We start from the raw sequence: 22539 nt of genomic DNA on the forward strand, positions 1-22539 counted from the left end.
CAAATTTGTCAAAGAGACATCTGTTGCTCAGAGACTAAAAATTTAGATAAAATTATTTTAAGGAAAATCGTGCTCATTACTTTACACCCACACTGTTTGTAAATGTTATCCGTGTATATATATAAGGAGGTATTAACAAGCATTAGAGAGTACATTGAACTACTTTTTCAAAATACTTGCTGCTCTTCATCCAGTTCCTTCCTACTGGCTCCCTCCCTGTTGGTCTCCTCCTTGGGGGAGGATTACACTACTCATTCCATGGACATCAGGCTTAGCCATGTGACTTGCAATGGCCAATGAAATGTGAGTGTAAGTAACATGGTTCACTTCTGAACAAATCCTTTCAAAGCCATTGTGTGGTTCTACCATTGGTCTATATTCTCTGCTCCTTCAGAATGAAGAAGACATGGGACAGAGCTATAACCAAGCCACATCCAATATGTTAAACAACTGAGGAATACCTCTTTGTTATTGTAAGCCTCTGAGATTTTAGGTTTGTTTGTTACTGCTTTATAACTTGGTCTAAACTGACCAAAATGCTACTTTTTGAGCAGGGGGAAAAAGGAACTAAAGTGAATGGATAATTTGAAAGTGAAACCAATTCATTATAGCTTTAATATTTAGGATTCATGCCACTCCTCTCTCTTTGACTCCAGGGAACAATTCTTCTTATTATTTATACAGAACATTTTATCTCTATATGGTAGAATATACACTAGTCCTCTCACTGAATAAGCAAGTAACTAAAGACAGATGATATATCATCACCATAATAACCTGATGTTATGGGGAGTGGAAAGTAAATACAAACACCCAGCTCTATCAGGATCAGTGATGTAATTGTGCTATGAAGCATTTGCAATCTAAATGGAAGAGTGAATCAACAGATCTCAGATAAATTGAATTCAAGAAAGTACACACACTCACAAGGAGTACATTTACTCTAGTGCTGGAAATGTTCTTTTAAAACTCATTTCTCAAAGCTGAAAGAAACTTAGGAAGTCAAAGTCAATGGATGTTTACCACAGAGAATCCTGAAACACAGTGAAACAAAAAAAGATTATGATGGCTGTGGATGACCCTACAACCACCTTTAGGAAAAATATGAAATACAAAAAATTTGTCCAAGGAAGATTCTGAAGGTAAAAAATTGGCCAGAATTTACAGCTAAGTGGATCAGCCTGCTGAGTTTGAGTATTTTTTAGAAGGATTTATATGTGCCAAACAAAAATAAGAAAAGAATGCATGTTTAAGTACCATTAACGTTTTGAGGTTTGAGAAAGGTAAAAATAAAACTGCATACACTGAACTTTAGTCCTGTTTCAGGTCTTATCAAATTTCAGAGAAATTTGTCTGCCAAAAAGATATCATCAGTAAAAGGATGGAGAGCCAAAGGCAGGCATGTAAGTTTTTCGTTAAATGTATTGAAGGAAAGTTTGCAAGCACAAACACGTCTGTCCTCTTTTCAAGTCTGAGATTGCTTACACTGTGCAGGAACAGATAGGTCAGATAGGGTTTGTCATGCCCGGCGAAACAGGAACTGTAAACACTTGGTTCATGTGCCAGGGATCCTCACTCAAATTAATTTCATAGAATCTTCCTGCTGCATCCCTAAAATACTAAGCATGTTCTCCATGTTATTTAACTGTATTTAATAGGTTAATACCAATTTTCTTTCCCCCAAAACACCTAAATGCTAAATTTACCAGTCATTGATCCTTAAAGTGAGAAAGAAGTAGTGCCACCAGCTCCTGGCCACTAAAGTGTTCGAGCCTGAGGAAAACATCAAGGAGGAGAAGGTTGTCCCTAGGGTGTCTGCAGCCCTTTTCCATCTCCTCCCACCAGAGGACCAGCGTCACCTCCAGGGTGTAGCTTTTCCTGACCTATTCCTCCTTTGCCCCTGACTTTGTTCTTTCAACTCTTCCACTGTTAAGACAACTGTCCTCGTTATGATCAATCGTATTTGAAGTGTTGATTATATTTATCTTTCTCAAAAAAAAAAAGAAAGAAAGAAAAAGAGAAAAAAAAAAAAGGTGGGCATGGGGGGAATTTCCCTGAAGAATCTCTGGCTGAATAGAGGGAGTGCCTAGGGTAAGGTATAAAATAAGCATTATTATCCTTGTTTTCTAGATTAACGCTAAAGGAAGAGGAAAGCCCACCTCATTAAGTACCAGTGTGTCAGGTATTATATTGGATGTCTTGCTTCCTGTTTCTAATATAGTCTTTACAATAATGCTAAGTGTAGGTGTTACTGACACCATGTTACAGAGGAAGAAGCCCAGTGAGGAATTAAGTACCTTGCTCATCTTTCAGCTAGGAATGAAGAAAAGCTGACATCCAAGCCTCCTGACTTCTGTTTTATTGCTCTATCCAAGGGTCCAAGCCAAAGACAGCTCTTTCCTGTGGCAATTTCCGCTACACTGCACTTCTTACGTTCCCCATCCCCTGCATTTTAGTCAGCATCTTCCTGCACAGAACAAACATGGTTTTTACAGAAGTACATTCACCCTGTGTAAAATTTATTGGATACTCTGATTCAGAGCTAGTTACATTAAAAAAGAATCACAGTGTAATAACATTATATTTAATGAGGCGTTACATTTTTTTCATCCTTCTCTTGGTATTTCAGACATTATTCTCCTAGGTCAGGACACCGGTATTTTACCCCATGTTCATGGGTCAGTGGCTTATTTGGTCATGGTTAATGGTAATTGACATCATGAATCTATGAAACATGTCTGCCAATGTCACCTTATAGTAAAAATACTCTCCAACCTATTATTTGGGACTTTAAGAGACAGAAGAAAAAGAACCCTCCACGTACAAACGTCAGCTGGAGGACTGAACTCATGGAAGCTTCTCGTGTCTTGGAAATTAACTAAGTTAACGGAATCTTCCTAGACCAGTAGAAGGAAGCCAGGACTAGGTTAAAATGCTGACTTTCTATAAGCTAAACCTAGTTGGGGAGTATAGTTCAGACCACATAGAAATTCTTTTCCTTCCCATTCTGGTTCTTTGTCAGCCCTCCAAATTCATCCCTCTTGCAATTAAACCTCCTTATAATCATGAGTCAATTTCTAAGTGCCCTGAGACTTCAAATACAATATGCAGCTTCTTAAAGTTTTTGCTTTCCTTGCAAAATTTATATTGGAAATTTATATTGGATCTGGGACACCATCTGGATAACACAATTGATTAGGGATGTAGCTCTAAACTCCTTGCTTAGCAATTTTACTACAGGTTATATTCCTTTTACCATGATGTTCAGCATGTTCTAGGAGGTTTTGGCAAATAATTATTCCCTTTCCACTACAGTTATGAAATGCAAGTAGGCTTTGAATGGACACAGTGGGGAAAAGTTGTCTAAAAAATCGAATTCTTTCAGGTAAGCCTTATTTTCCCCCCACTTCCAGCTGTCATCTCCTAGGAAAACTCTTGGCCCTAAGAGGCACTAAAAATTACTCTTAAGTAATGAATGCCAATCATTTTAAATAAATGATTGACTTTAAATAAAAATCAGTGACAAAATATACAACGTTTCAAAATAAAAATGCTAAAAGTAAATATTATCCTGGTCCCCATACCAGGTGGAACATGTAAAGGCAGTAAGCACTGATGTTTTCAAATCTTGGCAAACTTCATGGCTGGCTTCAAACTGCTTTGGTACTTCTAATTTTACATCCAGAGTCACTGCCTTATTCCCTTTTCACTGCTGCTACCATTTGTATGTTCTGGTCTTCTCTTAGGCATCTTTGGCCCTAAGGGTAAAGAAAAAGAAACAGCTCTTCTCTCTCCAAGCAGCTTAGAAATTGCTGTTTCTTTTCTTTTTTCGTGTCCCACCTTGACCTTTCCTCTACCACTGTCCTACTATTGGGCCAAAGCTTTAAAATTAGCAAATAATTTTTAACATTTCTTTGGATCCATTCTCCTCTGTAAACTAAATTTTTCTAATTGAAGGGTAATTGATTTACAATGTTGTGTTAGTTTCAGGTGTACCCAAAGTGATTCAGATATATATATATACATACACACATATATATATAAGAATATATATATATATCTTTCTCAGATTCTTTTCCATTATAGGTTATTACAAGATATTGAATATAGTTCCATGTGCTATACAGTAGGACCTTGTTGTTTATCTATTTTATATATAGTAGTGTGTATATGTTAATCCCAAACTCCTAATTTATCCCTTCCCCTCCCTTCCCCATTGGTAACCATAAGCTTGGTTTCTATGTCTGTGAGTCTATTTCTGTTTTGTAAATAAGTTCATTTATATCTTTTTTTTTAGATTCCACATATAAGTGATATCATATAATATTGTCTTTCTTTGTCTGACTTCACTTACTATGATAATATCCAGGTCCTTCCATGTCACTGCAAATGGTATTATTTCATTCTTTTTTATGGCTAAGTAATATTCCATTGTATATATGCCACATCTTCTTTATCCATTCATCTGCTGATGGACATTTAGGTTGCTTCCATGTCTTGGTGAATAGTGCTGCAAAGAATATTGGGGTGCATGTATCTTTTACAATTAGAGTTTTTGTCTTTTCTAGATATACACCCAAGAGTTGGATTGCTGGATCATATGGTAACTTTATTTTTTGTAAACTAATATTTATATATCTCTTGATCTTAAATAACCACAATAAATTATTTAGTTGATATAAGTAATCTTTTTTAATTTATTTTTTTTTATTTATTTTATTTATTTATGGCTGTGTTGGGTCTTCGTTTCTGTGTGAGAGTTTTCTCTAGTTGCGGCAAGTGGGGGCCACTCTTCATCAGGGTGCGTGGGCCTCTCACTATGGCGGCCTCTCTTGTTGCAGAACACAGGCTCCAGACGCACAGGCTCAGCAATTGTGGCTCACGGGCCTAGTCGCTTCACGGCATGTGGGATCTTCCCAGACCAGGGCTCGAACCCGTGTCCCCTGCATTGGCAGGCAGATTCTCAACCACTGCGCCACAAGGGAAGCCTGATATAAGTAATTTTTAAGACTCCTCATTACTTCTCTTCCCTTTTTCCACCAAAAGAAAGGCACAAATTTAGAATGATTTTCCCATAAGACTGATTTTCTTCTTCACTCACTCTGATATAGACTTAAAAATTGGTTCCAAAGAGGACTTCATGAAACAAATAGAAAGGCAACATGTGCCTCGTTGACTTCCTATTTTATTATTGGGACAGCAGGTTTAGATGGAATATTATTAGCCCACACAATAGTGTACCTGAAGAGAAAATAAAGAGCTGAGGGTTAGGTTATCAATTTCAATCTTGCTATGTTCATTTTCCACTGTAAAAAATTACTATAAAGTTAGGTTTAAGGCAACACAAAGTATTATCTAGCATTTCTTAGATTACAAGTCCAATCAGGGACAAAATCAAGGTGTCTGCAGGCCTGCATTTCTTTCTGGAGGCTCTAGAGATAAATCCATTCCTCGCCTTTTCCAGCTCCTAGAGGCCACCTGTATTCCATCACTCATGGTCCTTTCCTCCATCTTCAAAGCCAGCAATATTGCATCTCTAACCATTCTGCTGTAGCCACATCTCCCTTGCTTTGACCAGAGCCAGGAAAGATTCTCTGCTTTTAAAAACCTGTGTGAATGCAGCCACTATGGAAAACAGTATGGAAGTTCCTCAAAAATCTAAACATAGAGCTACCATATGATCCAGCTCCTGGGTATATATCTGAAGAAAATAAAAGCACTACTTTGAAAAGATATATGCAAAACAATGTTCACAGCAGCATTATTTACAATTGCCAAGATATGGAAGCAACCAAGTGTCCATCATACAGATAAATGGATAAAGAAGATGGGGTATATATATATATATATACTACAAAACTAGAACAAAAAATCTTAAAATTTGTATGGAGACACAAAAGGCCCTGAATGGCCAAAGCAATCTTGAAGAAAAAAAAATAAATGGAGCTGGAGGAATCAGAATCCCTGACTTCAGACTATACTACAAAGCTACATTAATTAAGACAATATGGTACTGGCATAAAAACAGAAATATAGATCAATGGAACAGGATAGAAAGCCCAGAGATAAACCCATGCACCTATGGTCAATTAATCTATGACAAAGGAGGCAAGGATATACAATGGAGAAAAGACATTCTCTTCAATAAATGGTGCTGAGAAAACTGGACAGCTACATGTAAAAGAATGAAATTAGAACACTCCCTAACACCATACACAAAAATAAACTCAAAATGGATTAAAGGGCTTCCCTGGTGGCACAGTGGTTGAGAGTCTGCCTGCCAATGCAGGGGACGCGGGTTCGAGCCCTGGTCTGGGAAGATGCCACATGCCGTGGAGCAACTGGGCTCGTGAGCCACAACTACTGAGCCTTCGCGTCTGAAGCCTGTGCTCTGCAACAAGAGAGGCCGCGATAGTGAGAAGCCCGCGCACCACGATGAAAAGTGGCCCCCGCTTGCCACAACTAGAGACAGCCCTTGCACAGAAACAAAGACCCAACACAGCTAAAAATAAATAAATAAATAAATAATTTTTAAAAAATGGATTAAAGACCTAAATGTAAGACCACACTATAAAACTCTTAGAGGAAAACATAGGGAGAACACTCTTTGACATAAATCACAGTGAGATCTTTTTTGACCCACCTCCTAGAGTAATGGAAATGAAAATTTAAAAATGGGACCTAATGAAACTTAAAAGCTTTTGCACAGCAAAGGAAGCCATAAACAAGACAACCCTCAGAATGGGAGAAAATATTTGCAGAAAAATCAACAGACAAAGGATTAATCTCCAAAATATATAAACAGCTCATGCAGCTCAATACCAAAAACACAAACAACCCAATCACATATGGGCCAAATACCTAAATAGACATTTCTCCAAAGAAGACATACAGATTGCCAACAAACACATGAAAAGATGCTCAACATCACTAATTATTAGAGAAATGCAAATCAAAACTACAATGAGATATCATCTCACACCAGTCAGAATGGCCATCCTCAAAAAATCTACAAACAATAAATGCTGCAAAGGGTGTGAAGAAAAGGGAACCCTCTTGCACTGTTGGTGGGAATGTAAATTGATTCTCCACTATGGAGAACAGCATGGAGGTTCCTTAAAAAACTAAAAATAGAATTACCATATGACCCAGCAATTCCACTACTGGGCATATACCCAGAGAAAACCATAATTCAAAAAGACACATGCACCCCAATGTTCATTGCAGCACTTTTTACAGTAGCTTGGTCATGGAAGCAACCTAAATGTCCATCATCAGATGAATGAATAAAGAAGATGTGGTATATATATACAGTGGAATATTACTCAGTCATAAAAAGGAACAAAATTGGGTCATTTGTAGAGATGTGGATGGACCTAGAGACTGTCATACAGAGTGAAGTAAATCAGAAAGAGAAAAACAAATATTGTATATTAACCCATATATGTGGAATCTAGAAAAATGGTACAGACGAACCAGTTTGCAAGGCAGAAATAGAGACACAGATGTAGAGAATAAACGTATGGACACCAAGGAGGGCAGAGGGGGGAAAGGGGTTGGGATGAATTGGGAGATTGAGACTGACATATATACACTAATATGTATAAAATAGATAACTAATGAGAACTCGCCATATAACACAGGGAACTCCACTTCGCTGTACAGTAGAAACTAACACAACATTGTAAAACAACTATACCCCAATAAAAAAATAATAATAAATAAAAAATAATAAAAGTGAAAATAAAAAAAAAAAAAAAAAAAAAAAAAAATATAAAAAAAAAAAAAAAAAAAAAAGTGAAAATAAAAATATAAAACAAAAAACAGCCCTAATTAATTAATTAATTATAATTTTAAACCTATTAATTAAAATTAATTAATTTTTTAAAAACATTAGCTTAGGCCCACTTGCATAACCCAAGATAAATTCCCCATCTGAAAATCCTTAATATCACATCTGCAAAGTTTTTTTGGTTTCTTGTTGTTGTTGCTGGTATTTTGTGCCGTGTAAGGTAACATATTCACAGGTTCTTTCTGGAGATTAGGATATAGATATGTTTGGGAGGCTGTTATTCTGCTTATCACACCAGCTATCAGTGCTTCATTCCCTACAGGCAAAGTCATAGGTTAATTGTTTTACTTTGCAGTAAATCTAACTTTTCATAGGAAATCTCAAATCTGTCTCTAAATGCCATCTATTCTCACATAGAAGAGTTCCTTGGTGTATACCTTTGAGCATTCAAAAGCAGGCAGTTGCAACCACAATAACATTTAACCTGTTATGCAATGTTTGGTTTCCACTTGAAAAACATCTAAAGACTCTGCAGGAACTGGTTGTATTTCTGAGAAATTGCTGGTCCTTGCTAGTTCTCAATCACGTGCTGCTCGTGTCTTACCTCACCCATAGACTGAAGAGAGGTACATATTGTTGGGGAAGCTAGTAAAGTCGTCTTGTTCAGGCTTCAGAGGCGGCACCAAGCCTCTCTCTGACCAGACAATGACGCTAAAGCTGGCTGCATGCCAAACTGCTGAGCTACACCCAGGCCAGCAAGGGATGGCGCCAGCACACATATATGCAATAGAATATTAGCCATAAAAAGGAATGACACCGTGATGAAGAGTGGCCCCCGCCTGCCGCAACTAGAGAAAGCCCTCGCACAGAAACGAAGACCCAACACAGCTATAAATTAATTAATTAATTAATTAATTTAAAAAAAAAAAAAAAAAGGAATGAAATTGGGTCATTTGTAGAGACGTGGATGGACCTAGAGACTGTCATACAGAGTGAAGTACATCAGAAAGAGAAAAACAAATATTGTATATTAACCCATGTATGTGGAATCTAGCAAAATGGTACAGATGAACCCGTTTGCAAGGCAGAAATAGAGACACAGATGTAGAGAACAAACGTGTGGACACCACTAGATAAAATGCTAGATAAGACAGAGGTTAGTCATGGGACTTCTTGCACCTTGAGGGTCTGGCCAGCCCCCAGAGATTAAGAACATTCCAAACCTTACGAGTTAAAACCAAGGCATTTATGACAACAACCAGAGCTGCAAACTTGCAAGCAGGCTGATTGTTATCAGCCTGCAGCCTGGTGCTAAAACCCAGGCTCCTTCGAATGTCAAACTGAAGTCTCACCCATGCGGTGGACGCACAGCCCAGGACCTTCGCAACTGGGACTCCAGATTGCCGTTCAAGGGACTTCCCAGCGCTGCTTGGATCCGGATGTAGGTGCTTCCCCAATTCAGTGATGTATAAACCTCTGTCTTTACTATTCTTTCTCAGTTAGTTATACTATTCTTTTCTTAATTATTACAGTATTCTGTAATCTTTGTTAATTCAATAAACTCTCTCTAAATTCTTGTTTAACTGAGTGTAGAGTGGTTATTTTGCCAGCGAATCCTACGAACCTTGTAATGGAAAGCAAGGCTTTCAGCAAAATACACGTACAATTTGGCCATCAGATGTCTCCACGGGTGTCAATTGTACTCATCCTGGAAGCAGGAAAATTTAGCTACTTTCATAAATTTTCTTTCTTACATTGTTAAATTTTCTCTAAAATTTTGAGACCTCATTCATCTTTGAAAGTTCAGAATTTTCTAAACTTTTTAAGAATTAGATGACTTTCCCAGACTTCACACTATTTTTTTCTCTTTATGGCCATTACCACCACACAAAAAGAAAGGCTTGTATTTTAAGGATAATTAGCCCAGTTTATAAAATTATTATTTGGAGGCTAAATACTGAATTTTTAGATACTTATCCTGAACCACAAATGTTAAAATTGACATTACTCTTTGTACCATACTATTACTACTGTATTTTCTTGCTGTTATATGTACCCTATTCTACCTTGGAACTCTAAGCCTGTAGGAGATTACTCTATGCTCTAAAATAAATATAAATACCCCAGTGAGGGAAGGAAATATAACACAACCCTTGGAAGAAGTAATTAATCATGTGCACAAAGAATGTAGAATGATATCTGGATTCTCCAAAGTCCAACACTTTTCAAACTTTTTGGCCTCAGCATCCCTTTACACTCTCAAAAGTCACTGAGGATCTCAAGGGGTTTTTGTTTATATGGGTTATGTTAATTGATATTTCTTCTATTAGAAATTTAAGTTGAGAATTTTTTAATATATATTTATTCATTTAAAAATAATAATAAACCCATTAAATGTTAACATACATGATATATTTATGAAAAATAACTATAGTTTTCAAAAAATATATTGAGAAGAGTAACATACTTTTACATTTTTGCAAATCTCTTTAATGCATGGCTTAACAGAAAGCAACTATATTCATATCTGCTGCTGCGTTCAATTTGTTGCAATCTGTTGTTTTGGTTAAAATATGCAAAGAAAATTCAGCCTCACACAGAGATGTAATTGGAAATGGGAGGAATATTTTAGTAACCTTTTCAGATAATTGTGGATATTCTTCTTTGATACTACACCAAAACTCAGCAAGTGTATTTTTCAAAGGTTAGTTGCAATGAACTTTGCATACTCTGTGCACTCATGAGAGAATGTAAACCAAAAAAAGGTAAATAATGTCTTCGTATTATTATGAAAATAGTTTTGACCTCCCAGACCCTCTGAATTTCTCTCGGGAACCCCTGGAGTTCCCAGACCACCCTTTAAGTCCCACCTCTATAGTCTGCTAGCTGCATTGGTTTGATAAGAAAACTCAAGCTTTCATTTTGTGACTCTTCCTTAGTCAAAATAAGTCAGGACCGGGTGAAGGAGAATCATTCCATGTAAATAAAGATTTCTTCCTATATTACCCTCCCAAGATAAAGCATATGGACACAAAGAAACTTTTAGAGGTGATGGGTATGCTTGTTACCTTGATTTTGGTGATGATCTAATGGGTATATGCATATGTCCGACTCATCAAATTGTATACATTAAAGATGTGCAGTTTTTGTATATCAGTTATATCTCAATAAATCTGTAAAGGAAAATTTACAAAACAAAGAAGAGTTACAGAACAAACTTGATATAACCCGTAAAAAAATAAAGATATTAGTCCTTTGAGAAGCTATAACAACAAAAATAATTCTGGAATTATCAAAAAAGGATGCTGGGACTTCCCTGGTGGTCCAGTGGTTAAGAATCCGTGCTTCCAGTGCAGGGGGGCGCGGGTTTAATCCCCGGTCGGGGAACTAAGATTCCGCATGCCGCGCTGCACAGTGGGAAAAAAAAATGGCCAAAATTTTTTAAAAAGGGGAGGGATGCTAAAAGTAAATCATAGAAATCTGTCGTTCCTCATACAAAACTGGCTCATACACCTGGAATATTGTGAGTAATTCTGACTGCCCTATAAAAAGGGTTCTAGCTTTACGTAGTCTGTCTTCCTCTTTTCAGCCCTCTAAGGAGCTCTCACTTTTGCTAAACTGATTCCTTAGGGCTTTTTTTAGACAGAATCAGGTGAGTGGCATCGGAGAAGAGCATGGGAAATTGGAGTGTCTGGGGCTAGGGGAGGAGTTTTCCCAGGTGAAGGACATTTGAAAAATAAAGGCCGATGCATCATGGATGGAAGAAGGGTGGGAAAAGGAATTTTAAAAAGCATTGATTTCCAGAGACGTAAGGGATTTAAGTTACTTTGGAACTAATTTTGGTTTCGGTACTGTGTTCTTTTGACCACAATATGCCCCAGACATAACCAACCACATTTTACAAGCATTCTCCCTGTGGGCTCATCCAATAATGCCCTTTGGGATTCCTTGTTAAAACACCTAGAATTCTTGGTTAATATTCCTGCTCTACCACATGACACTTTTCAGTATAAAGTGGTTGCATTAAACTCTTTGGAGAGCCTCATAAGTTAGGTAACTGGAGCACAAGGAAGAATCTGTCATCAGATGCCTTTCACTAAGTTAATTATAGATAAAACAAACACGAAGTGGTTAGAAACAGAGGTTAAAATTTCACTCTCTTGGACTTTGCATAATAATGAATTAAACTGCTGGTCTGGATTGGCATTCTGCTGGGAATATGATTTGGAAACAGAAAAACCAGCCAATGAGTGGTCTGATTTTGTTCTTGAAAGTAATATAAGGTAACACAAGTCCACCAAGACTTTCACCTCCCTTTGCTTTTGAAATGTTATTTGTGATAGGAACCATGCAAACAAATAAGAGAATCTATATATGTTTTCTCCATATGTGTATGGACGACAAATCACCTAAATACTTTATATTGGTTTGGCCAAAAATTTCATTCAGGTTTTTCCATAACATCTTATGAAAAACCTGAACGAACTTTTTGACCACCCCAATAATTTGGACACTGTGCAATTCCATACTGATTCGTTTCCTGAAAAATTAATATACTCTACAAATCCAGAAATCACATCACCTTAAAAAGCATTCAGTACCAGGGAGGAGGAATAAGAGTAGGAGTGAAGAGAGAACACAATGGAAAAGAATCAGAAGATAGTGAGTGCTACAAACATATGGAAAATGGAATGAAAAGAACCAGTTTTCTCTTTTTTCTGCTGGGAAAAAATTAAATAAGCTTGTTTCCATGTGTATGCTTCACATAAAATACATTTGCTATTTTTTAAGACTTCAGATAACACATTCCTAAACCAAAGCCATATCCAAATTCCAAGTTCTTCATTAAACAGGCTTTATGTTACATTGTTCATGAGAAAATTCTCCTTTTTTAACCTTTTTTAAACTATGTGGTTAATGCTTCCCATATTTCATGATAAGATTTTATAACCCCTTCCTTGTGCTGGTGACACTTTCACACTAAAAACGCTCAGACTCCAGAGTCTTGTTATTTTTCACTTTTCTTCTACAGCCACTATAAACTCTAGACCCTAATTTTTAATATGTTCATATTCAAATATATTAGCTAAAAACTCTAGGTACATTTAATTTAAAAAAAGAAAGAAAAAACAGGTCCTTACCACTCTTCCCTCTGTAATAGCCTCTTTTCCTTCTCGGATACATGTCGTCTTAATTGTTTCAGAGGAGAAGGGAGAAGCTTTCACTGTTGCATATGACTTAGAAGTAAGAAAATATTCCATGTATATACAGAGGGCATTGCAGATATCATCAGTGCCTTCAGCACTCACTTTTCCCTATTCACCAACTGCAAATATCTGCAACTTCTGTATGAGGGGTCCTCTGGCTGCTGGAGTGTATTTGGCCCAGAAGCAGAGCAGGTCAGAGCAGAAACACTGGGGAGTCAAGGTCCCTTGGAGCAGTCTTCAACCAACCACTGACTAGCTGACATTAGAGGAAAATCTCTCCAGCATCCTTGCCTTCAGGTGCAATAGCCCTGAGACCTGTTCTGCACCAGCGGTCCCCAACTTTTTGGCACCAGGGACCAGTTTCGTGGAAGACAATTTTTCTACTAACCGGTGGGGGAGGAGGGGGCGGGGGGGCTGGTTCAGGCAGTAATGTGGGTGATGGGGAGCGGCTCACCTCCTGCTGTGAGGCCCGGTTCCTAACAGGCCATGGATAGGTACCGGTCCACAGCCCGGGGGTTGGGGACCCCTTCTCTACACAGCTTCTCGGAGGTCCCAGAGGGAAGGAGCCCTGGATGCCTGCAGGGTTTACCTGTTCAGTAACGCACCTCATACCAGCTTTCTTCCGTTCCCTGTCTCCATTCCCCACTCCACTCCATTCCCTCCCGAAAGAGATGACTTGCACTCAGATCCTCATCTCAGGATCTGCTTCTAGGAGAGCCCAACTTAAATCAGAAAGTATCATCAAAAAAGTGTTAGAAACTCTTGACCTAAAGGAGAAGACTGATAGGAACAACTTCACTTTAATGCAAGTCTGTCTATGAGATAAACTCACACCAGAACGAGGCAGGTTAGAAACAATATGACAGGGATCCAGAAAAGCTTCAGAGGGAAGGTAATGTTTCAAAGAGGCCTTGAAGGATGAATACGAGTTCAGCTGGGGCAGAAGTGTTTAGAGGACATTCGAGGCAGAAGGATCGACAGAATAAAAACAAACAAATAAAAAAATACAATACACCCAGGGTGAGGAGGAAAATAATGAACATGAGGCAGGAAAGTGGTTCAGAATCTTGAATATGATACTAAATCTTCAAAACATAAATTTCACTGTCTGGGGAGAAAAATAACTGTTTGACCAGGGGATTAATACATTGCAGTTCTTTAGAAACCTAAGAGCAAAACATACAAGACAGATTTTCAGAAGTGATAGAAACAGTGTAAAATTTTCACATTTCTTAAGTTTATAATACAGCTAAGTGAAGGTTTGGGCTAGTATAGACCAATTGTGGCAAAGCTATGATTTTTGTGTATGTGTGTTTGCATAGATACATGCGTATGAATCTTGATGCTCTTTCATGAATAAAAGTAAGTTGTTAGGCAAAATGTACATTATGGTTTCAGATTTGTGAAACATGTCTGCGTGTAAATAAGCACGTTACTCTATAAAGCTGGTACTTTTCTGGTATTGCCCACTGCAATGAATGGCACCACCACATATGCAGTTTCCAGTCGGAAGACCAGAACTCGTCCTTAACATCTCCCTCTTCCTCAGTGGCCACACCAAGCCCATCAAAGTCCTGTCAATTTCGCTTCCCAGATCTCTCCATTTTTCTCAATTGTACATGTCACCATTCGGTTCAGCCACCATCAATCAGCTTTCACTGTAAGGACAGGAAGAGCAAACATTCACCCTTGCCCCTCTTTCACTCTATTCTCACAGCCCATCATGTCTCCCTTCCCAGCTTACAGTCCTTCATTGGTTCCCCACTGCCCTGAAGATAAAGGTCCAGCTTGATGTGGCCTCTGCCCACCTATTCAGGCTCATCTCTTTCAATGCCATCTAGCCACACTGGCCAACTTTCAATTCCCCAGAAAAACACTTGATCCCCCAATACCTCGAGGGCTTTGCCTGTACAGCTGACCCAGCTGAGGATCATATGTGTCATTGTCAAGCCACTATGGGACCTAATCATGACCCATATCAAGGTGGTGTATTCTTGTTGACAGCTCATTTCCTGCAGACTACCCCTTCAAACCACCTAAGGTTGCATTTACAATAAGAATGTATCATCCAAATATTAAAATTAATGGCAGCAGTTGCCTTGCTAATTTAAAATCACAGTGATCTCCTGCTTTAGCTATTTCTAAAGTTCTTTTTTTTTTAAACATCTTTATTGGAGTATAATTGTTTACATTGTTGTGTTACTTTCTGCTGTATAACAAAGTGAATCAGCTATATGTATACATATATCCCCATATCCCCTCCCTCTTGCATCTCCCTCCCACTCTCCCTATCCCACCCTTCCAGGTGGTCACAAAGCACCGAGCTGAACTCCCGGTGCTATGTGGCTGCTTCCCACTAGCTATCTATTTTACATTTGGTAGTGTATATATGTCAATGCCACTCTCTCACTTCGTCCCAACTTACCTTTCCCCCTCCCCATATCCTCAAGTCCATTCTCTACATCTGCATCTTTATTCCTGTCCTGCCCCTAGGTTCATCAGAACCGTTTTTTTTTGTTTTTTTTTTTTAGATTCCATATATATGTGTTAGCATACGGTATTTGTTTTTCTCTTTCTGACTTACTTCACTCTGTATGACAGACTCTAGGTCCATCCCCCTCACTACAAATAACTCAATTTTGTTTCTTTTTATGACTGAGTAATATTCCATTGTATATATGTGCTACATCTTTATCCATTCATCTGTCGATGGACACCTAGGTTGTTTCCATGTCCTGGCTATTGTAAATAGAGCGGCAATGAACATTTTGGTACATGACTCTTTTTGAATTATGGTTTTCTCAGGGTATATGCCCAGGAGTGGGATTGCTGGGTCATATGGTAGTTTTCTTTTTAGTTTTTTAAGGAACCTCCATACTGTTCTCCATAGTAGTTGTATCAATTTACATTCCTACCAACAGTGCAAGAGGGTTCCCTTTTCAGCACACCCTCTCCAGCATTTATTGTTTGTAGATTTTTTGATGATGGCCATTCTGACTGGTGTGAGGTGACACCTCATTGTAGTTTTGATTTGCATTTCTCTAATGATTAGTGATGTTGAGCATCCTTTCATGTGTTTGTTGGCAATCTGTGTATCTTCTTTGGAGAAATGTCTATTTAGGTCTTCTGCCCATTTTTGGATTGGGTTGTTTGTTTTTTGATATTGAGCTGCATGAGCTGTTTGTATATTTTAGAGATTAATCCTTTGTCGGTTGCTTCTTTTGCAAATATTTTCTCCCATTCTGAGGGTTGTCTTTTGGTCTTGTTTATGGTTTCCTATGCTGTGCAAAAACTTTTAAGTTTCATTAGGTCCCATTTGTTTATTTTTGTTTTTATTTCCATTTCTCTAGCAGGTAGGTCAAAAAAGGATCTATATATTCATTTCTTCACTGCTTTGTGATCCAAACCCAGATTACCCCCTAAGGCCAGAGATTACACAGATCTATAAAACAGAGATAAGTACAACAGTGATCTCAGGAATGAACTCAGAATGTTGCCATGTGATGCTACATTAAAATCAGATTAACCTGAATTGGATCTGGAATAAACTTTAAATTATTGTTAATATATACATCCCATGTGCCCTTCCTTCTTTCCTTATTTAACCCCCAGTTGTCCTCTACTTCTCAGCCCAACATCACTTTCTCAGAAAACCTTCCCTGGCCCTGCAGATCAGGCCAGATCTCTCTATCTGTTGCTCTCCTAACATTCTGTATTTTTCCTTTTCCATCTGCCATTACCTACCTGTGTGCTTATTTGATTGTCTGCCTCCCTCTCTTGACCATAAGGTCTATGAAGATGGTACATAGCACAGGCTTAAGAAATATGTGTTTAAAAGATTATTTTAATAAGTTAATTTGCCCCAGGTATCTCATTAATCATTTTAGATACTTTATCTATTTATGCCCATATACAGCTAAGAAAACTAAAGCTGAGACTCTTAAAGAACTTTTTCAGTCAGTAATGATGGACCTGAAATTTATTCTCAAGTCTGTCTGACTTGAGCTGACACTCCTAGCCACCACCCTATACTGCAAGGAAGAATAGTAGTTAACTATAATATGATATCACTTCTATGTGGAATCTAAAAAAAAATGATACAAATAAACTTATATACAAAATAGGAATAGGCCCACAGACATAGAAAACAAACTTATGGTTACCAAAGGGGAAAGGGGGTGCGAGGGATAAATTAGAAGTTTGGGATTAACAGGTACTACTACCAGCTACTACTACTACCAATAGATAACCAACAAGGATCTACTATATAGCACATGGAACTATACTCAATATTTTGTAATAACCTATAAGGGAAAAGAATCTGAAAAAGAATAACTGAATCACTTTGCTGTATACCTGAAACTAACACAACATTGTAAATCAACTATACTTCAATTAAAAAAAAAGAATAGTAGGTAACATTTATGGAGTTGTGTTAGTATTGAGTTATTGGATCGTTTTTCTATTTCTCGAAATTTTCCGTTATATCATTGTCCTGACACCTCTTCAACAAAAATGTTTCTACTTGATGGATAAGTTTCCTAAGCTTTATCTTATCCAGATTCTAGTTTATTGATTAATTTCCTAGCATCCTTTTCCAACTTGGTTATTTGGCTTCCCACTGTACCATATTATATCATTCCAGATATATTTTTCCTATTCTTTGCTTATGTGATCTCCTAATTTTTACAAAGCTGCAATAAAGTAGGAAAATACACCCCCTAAGCCTTGTCAATTTTGTTCAAAATATATTTTCCTGGACAGGTAGGGTGTGGAGAGTGTTTTGGAATAAGGGCAGGAAGAGGTGATGTGATCAGGCTGAATTTTATGTAGAATAAAGACTAGGAAAAATCAGTTCCAGTTTGGAAACAATGAAACCAGATAATATTCCTAGTTGAAAGAACAAACATGGTTAAAGAATGTCTACTGTGACATGGGACTGAGTGATACACAAGAGGCTAAACACAATCTTTATTTTAAAAAAAGAAAATAAACTATTCGAGAAGACTTACCCAAAAGAGAGTTCCGTGTAATGGATAAACATGTATAATAACAGAATCACTATATATTTTAAATGTGCTGCTGTTTTCTTGATGAAATTAGAATCACTTACAATATATACATATACTTTGTTTGTTTCAAACAAAAGGTGGTTTGATGCTACAAAGGGTGAGGGCCCAGCAAATTAAGAAAATCAGGTCAACTTGATTAATGATGAGACAAAAGAGTAGATGGAGATACCAACACTTCTTGCATAATCTGTCACTGACTATGTACAGTAAGCTTAGGTGTGAGCCAGGGTACTGTGCTCACTCAAAGCCCTGTGTCTTTATCCCAGAGAAACTTACTTATGCCCCACATAGCTGGTTCCCCAAAAAAGGCAACTCTAGACACCCCATCCCTACTCACCCAAGGGTCCTGACCTTTTCATCTCACTATCTCTTATGGCCTCCTCATCAGTTGACTTTATCTCCCACCCCTGCCCTTGCTTTGCACTTGAAGATCACTAGATTTGGGGCTCCTGTGCTTTTACCTTTTCCCAAGGTGCAGCTCTGCTCATTCTCTGGCTCTATTTGCTTGTAGCTGACTCTGCCCAATCAAGCCCCAGGGTACTCTCACTTAGCAGCTGCTCCACTCCCTGGGAGTGGGCAGTTCACCATGTATGAGCCATCATCCATGTAATGAAGTTTGAAGGAACACCATAGCTTCCCAACTGCCCACCTACATCCACTAGAAGCATCTCTGAAAATGTAGATGCTGTCAAAAAAGGAATACAGCCAATCTCAATTATTCCCAAATTTGCCTATGCACTAAAATTTATTTGTAACATCAAAATCAATATTCGTGGAACTTTTGTGTCCGTTCATGGATATGCACAGAGAGGCAAAAAGTTTGACTTTCCCCACATATACATTTCCAACTGAGGTCAATCAAGACAATACTCTGCCTTCTTGTTTAAGCTCTCATACTATAAAACAAGTGTCCTTTAGCAGTCTAGTTACTGCCATGTTTTTCGTATTTTTGTGCTTTTGGTTGGTGATTTCACTGTTTAAAATGAAATGTACAGCATAAGGAATATAGTCAATAATAATGTAATATCTTTGTATGGTAACTAGACTTACCATGGTGATCATTTTGAAATGTGTAGAAACTTCAAATCACTATGTTGTGCATGAGGACCTAACATAATGTTGTAAGTCAATTATAATTCAAATAACAAACAAATAACTCATAGAAAAAGAGAACAGATTTATAGTTACCAGAGGCAGGGAAGGGGGTTGGGGGGTTAGGAATATTGGATGAAGTTGGTCAAAAGGTACAAACTTCCAGTTATAAGATAAATAAGTACTAGGGATGTAATGTACTACATGATAAATATAATTAATACTGCCATATGTTATATATGAAAGTCAAGAGAATAAATCCTAAAAACTCTCATCACAAGGAAGAAAATTTTTTTCTATTTCTTTAATTTGTATCTATATGAGATGGTGGATGTTCAATAAATTTACTGTGGTCATCATTTTATGATATATGTAAGTCAAATTATTATGCTGTATACCTTAAATTTTATACAGTGCTGTAGGTCAATTATATCTCAATAAAACTGAAATCAGTCAATCAATAAATATATAGAATGGCTCCCCAAGCTTAGTGCCAAAGTACTGTGTAGTATGTGTATTGAATAAATTTCATTTAAGCATGAGTTATAGTGCTGTTGGCCATGAGTTCAATGTTCAAGAATCAACAGTATATGGTAACTAAGGTATATTTAAACAGAAATACATTTAAAAAGGTTAGACGTTGGATGGTTGATGAAAATATGGTGACCAGAGGCCCAAGAACTTAACCCTGTACCTCCCCAGGAGCAACACTTTAGTATTTGCTAATCCAGTGTTTGCAGAGACTTTATAAAACATAACTACCATAAATAACAAGAATCAACTATAACTTCATCACATTCAAGTCCTTGGGGATTAGGACACAGAATGGACAGTAATGTCAAAACCTAAAGCCCTGGAGTGTAGGTTTGGGTGGGCTCCCCCATGAGATCCTGCCTGGGGCAGGGAGTGTTGTGCCAGATGGGAGGAAGGCCCTGAACTTGGGAGCTGGAACTCTGGAGACAAACTTTGAGTTCTTCTCAACACTTCTTGAGTCCAACCCTATTCCTAGATTAATAGTATTACTAGTCTGGCCAGTATGTTACATAAAATATCCATGGCAAATGAGGCATTGTATCAGAATTTTCATCTTAGTGTTTGGCAATCTAGACCTGCACTGCCCAGTGCAGGATCCACCAGCCAAATGTGGTCACTGAGCACAAGACTGTCTGGTCCAAATGAAGAGGTACTGGAAATGTAACATATGTCCTGATTTCAAAGACACAGTTGATTTTTTGTAAAAAGTAAAATATCTTGTGATAATTTTTATATTGACTACATATTGGAACATTTTTATATGGTGGGTTAAATAAAATGTACTATTAAAATAAATTTCACCAGTTTATGTTTTACCTTTTTAAAATGTGGCTACTAGAACCTTTTTACATTTTATGATACTGTAGTTAACAATACTTCCATTGATTTTCAATATATTTTTCTCTGTGTTCCCACATTATCTATTTCCTTTTCACAAGATCTCAATTTAGAGTCTGCAAAATGGATAAACAAGTTCATTAGTAGAGAAAGAATTATGTCACTTAATACCTAATATCATGGTTGTGCAAAATGAAAAAAAAGACTAAAAAGTAGCAGTAAGATTATATACTGTAAACACCAAAAATTTAGGTGTCTTAATAATGTATACATGAAGATATTCAATTATCCCTTTTAAAATAGTTCCTTGGACTGCCTGATGGTTAAAAAATGATCAGTCTTATCCAAGACTCCTATTGAAGATCCCTCTGTCAAAAATAATAGCTCACTTACCAAAAGGTAGAAGATGCAGAGATTCAGTTATGCAAATAAAGCCTGAATTATGGGCCTGTGGCCCTGCCCAGCAATCAGTCAATCAATCAATCAATCAATTGCGTATATGACCCACATTATGCTTGCATCACACAGTGCTGATCTAGACCCAATAGCCGTGTTGTGAGAATTTATACTACTACATAGTAGTTAACACTTATCTCCTACTTATTCTGAGCCAAACACTGTCCCAAGTACAACTTAATTAATCTTCACAGGAACTCTCTGAAATATATACTACTGTCTTTCCTCCTTTTTCAGGTTACAAGATTGTGGCAAAGAAAGATTGGGTGACTTGCCCTAGGTAGCACCAGATTTGAGCCAGATTTGACTCAGGTAATCAGCAATCACATTCTTAACCATTACATTCACACACACACACACACACACACACACACACAAATAAATGTCTATTTGATACGGTCATCAAACCCTTGAAATAAAAATGACTTATTGGTAGAAAGAAAATATGGTTTATGCCTTCAGTGGCATTCTCTGAAGATATAAACAGACGAAAAGAAAGTCATTAACTTCCAAAAGTTAAGATTTTGCAAGGGGAAAATGCTGAATCATCATGAGTTTTAGGGTATCGGTTCATCTTCAGTCTAGAACTAGTGTAGAAGCAGAGGTCAAAAAGTAAGAAGAAACGCTTAAAAGCTTTTGCACAGCATAGGAAACGATAAACAAAACAAAAAGACAACCCTCAGAATAGGAGAAAATATTTGCAGATGAAGCAACCAACAAGGGATTCATCTCCAAAATATACAAACAGCTCATGCAGCTCAATATCAAAAAACAAACAACCCAATCAAAAAATGGGCAGAAGACCTAAATAGACATTTCTGCAAAGAAGACATAAAGATGGCCAAAAAGCACATGAAAAGATGCTCAACATCACTAATTATTAGAGAAATGCAAACCAAAACTACAAGGAGGTATCACCTCATACTGGTCAGAATGGCCATCATCAAAAAAATCTACAAACAATAAATGCTGGAGAGGGTGTGAAGGAAAGGGAACCCTCCTACACTGTTGGTAGGAATGTAAATTGGTACAGCCAGTATGGAGAACAGTATGGAGGTTCCTTAAAAAACTAAAAATAGAATTACCATATGACCCAGCAATCCCACTCCTGAGCATATACCCAGAGAAAAACATCATTCAAAAATATACATGCACCCCAATGTTCATTGCAGCACTATTTGCAATAGCCAGGACATGGAAGCAACATAAATGTCCATCAACAGAGGAATGGATAAAGATGTGGTACATATATACAATGGAATAATACTCAGCCATAAGAAAGAATGAAATAATGCCATTTGCAGCAACATGGATGGACCTAGAGATTGTCATACTGAGTGAAGTAAGTCAGACAAAGACAAATATCATATGATATCGCTTATATGTGGAATCTAAAAAAAAAAAAAAGGTACAAATGAACTTATTTACAAAACAGAAATAGAGTCACAGATGTAGAAAACAAACTTATGGTTACCAGCGGGTGAGGGGTGGAGGGATAAATTGGGAGATTTGGATTGACATATACACACTACTATTTATAAAATAGATA

At 37.4% G+C, this 22539-nt stretch overlaps 1 long non-coding RNA gene and 1 pseudogene across 1 annotated transcript in view; one reads left to right on the forward strand and one right to left on the reverse strand.

Annotated features, from left to right (window-relative positions):
- The window catches only part of LOC132364929 (uncharacterized), a 212852-nt gene that overhangs the window by 7571 nt on the left and 182742 nt on the right, over positions 1–22539 (reverse strand). The gene's annotated exons all lie outside the window — the stretch shown is intronic.
- On the forward strand, positions 14934–22361 carry LOC132365525 (ubiquitin-conjugating enzyme E2 D3-like; annotated as a pseudogene).

This window comes from Balaenoptera ricei, chromosome 4, assembly GCF_028023285.1.
Source record: "Balaenoptera ricei isolate mBalRic1 chromosome 4, mBalRic1.hap2, whole genome shotgun sequence".
Taxonomy (NCBI): Eukaryota; Metazoa; Chordata; class Mammalia; order Artiodactyla; family Balaenopteridae; genus Balaenoptera; species Balaenoptera ricei.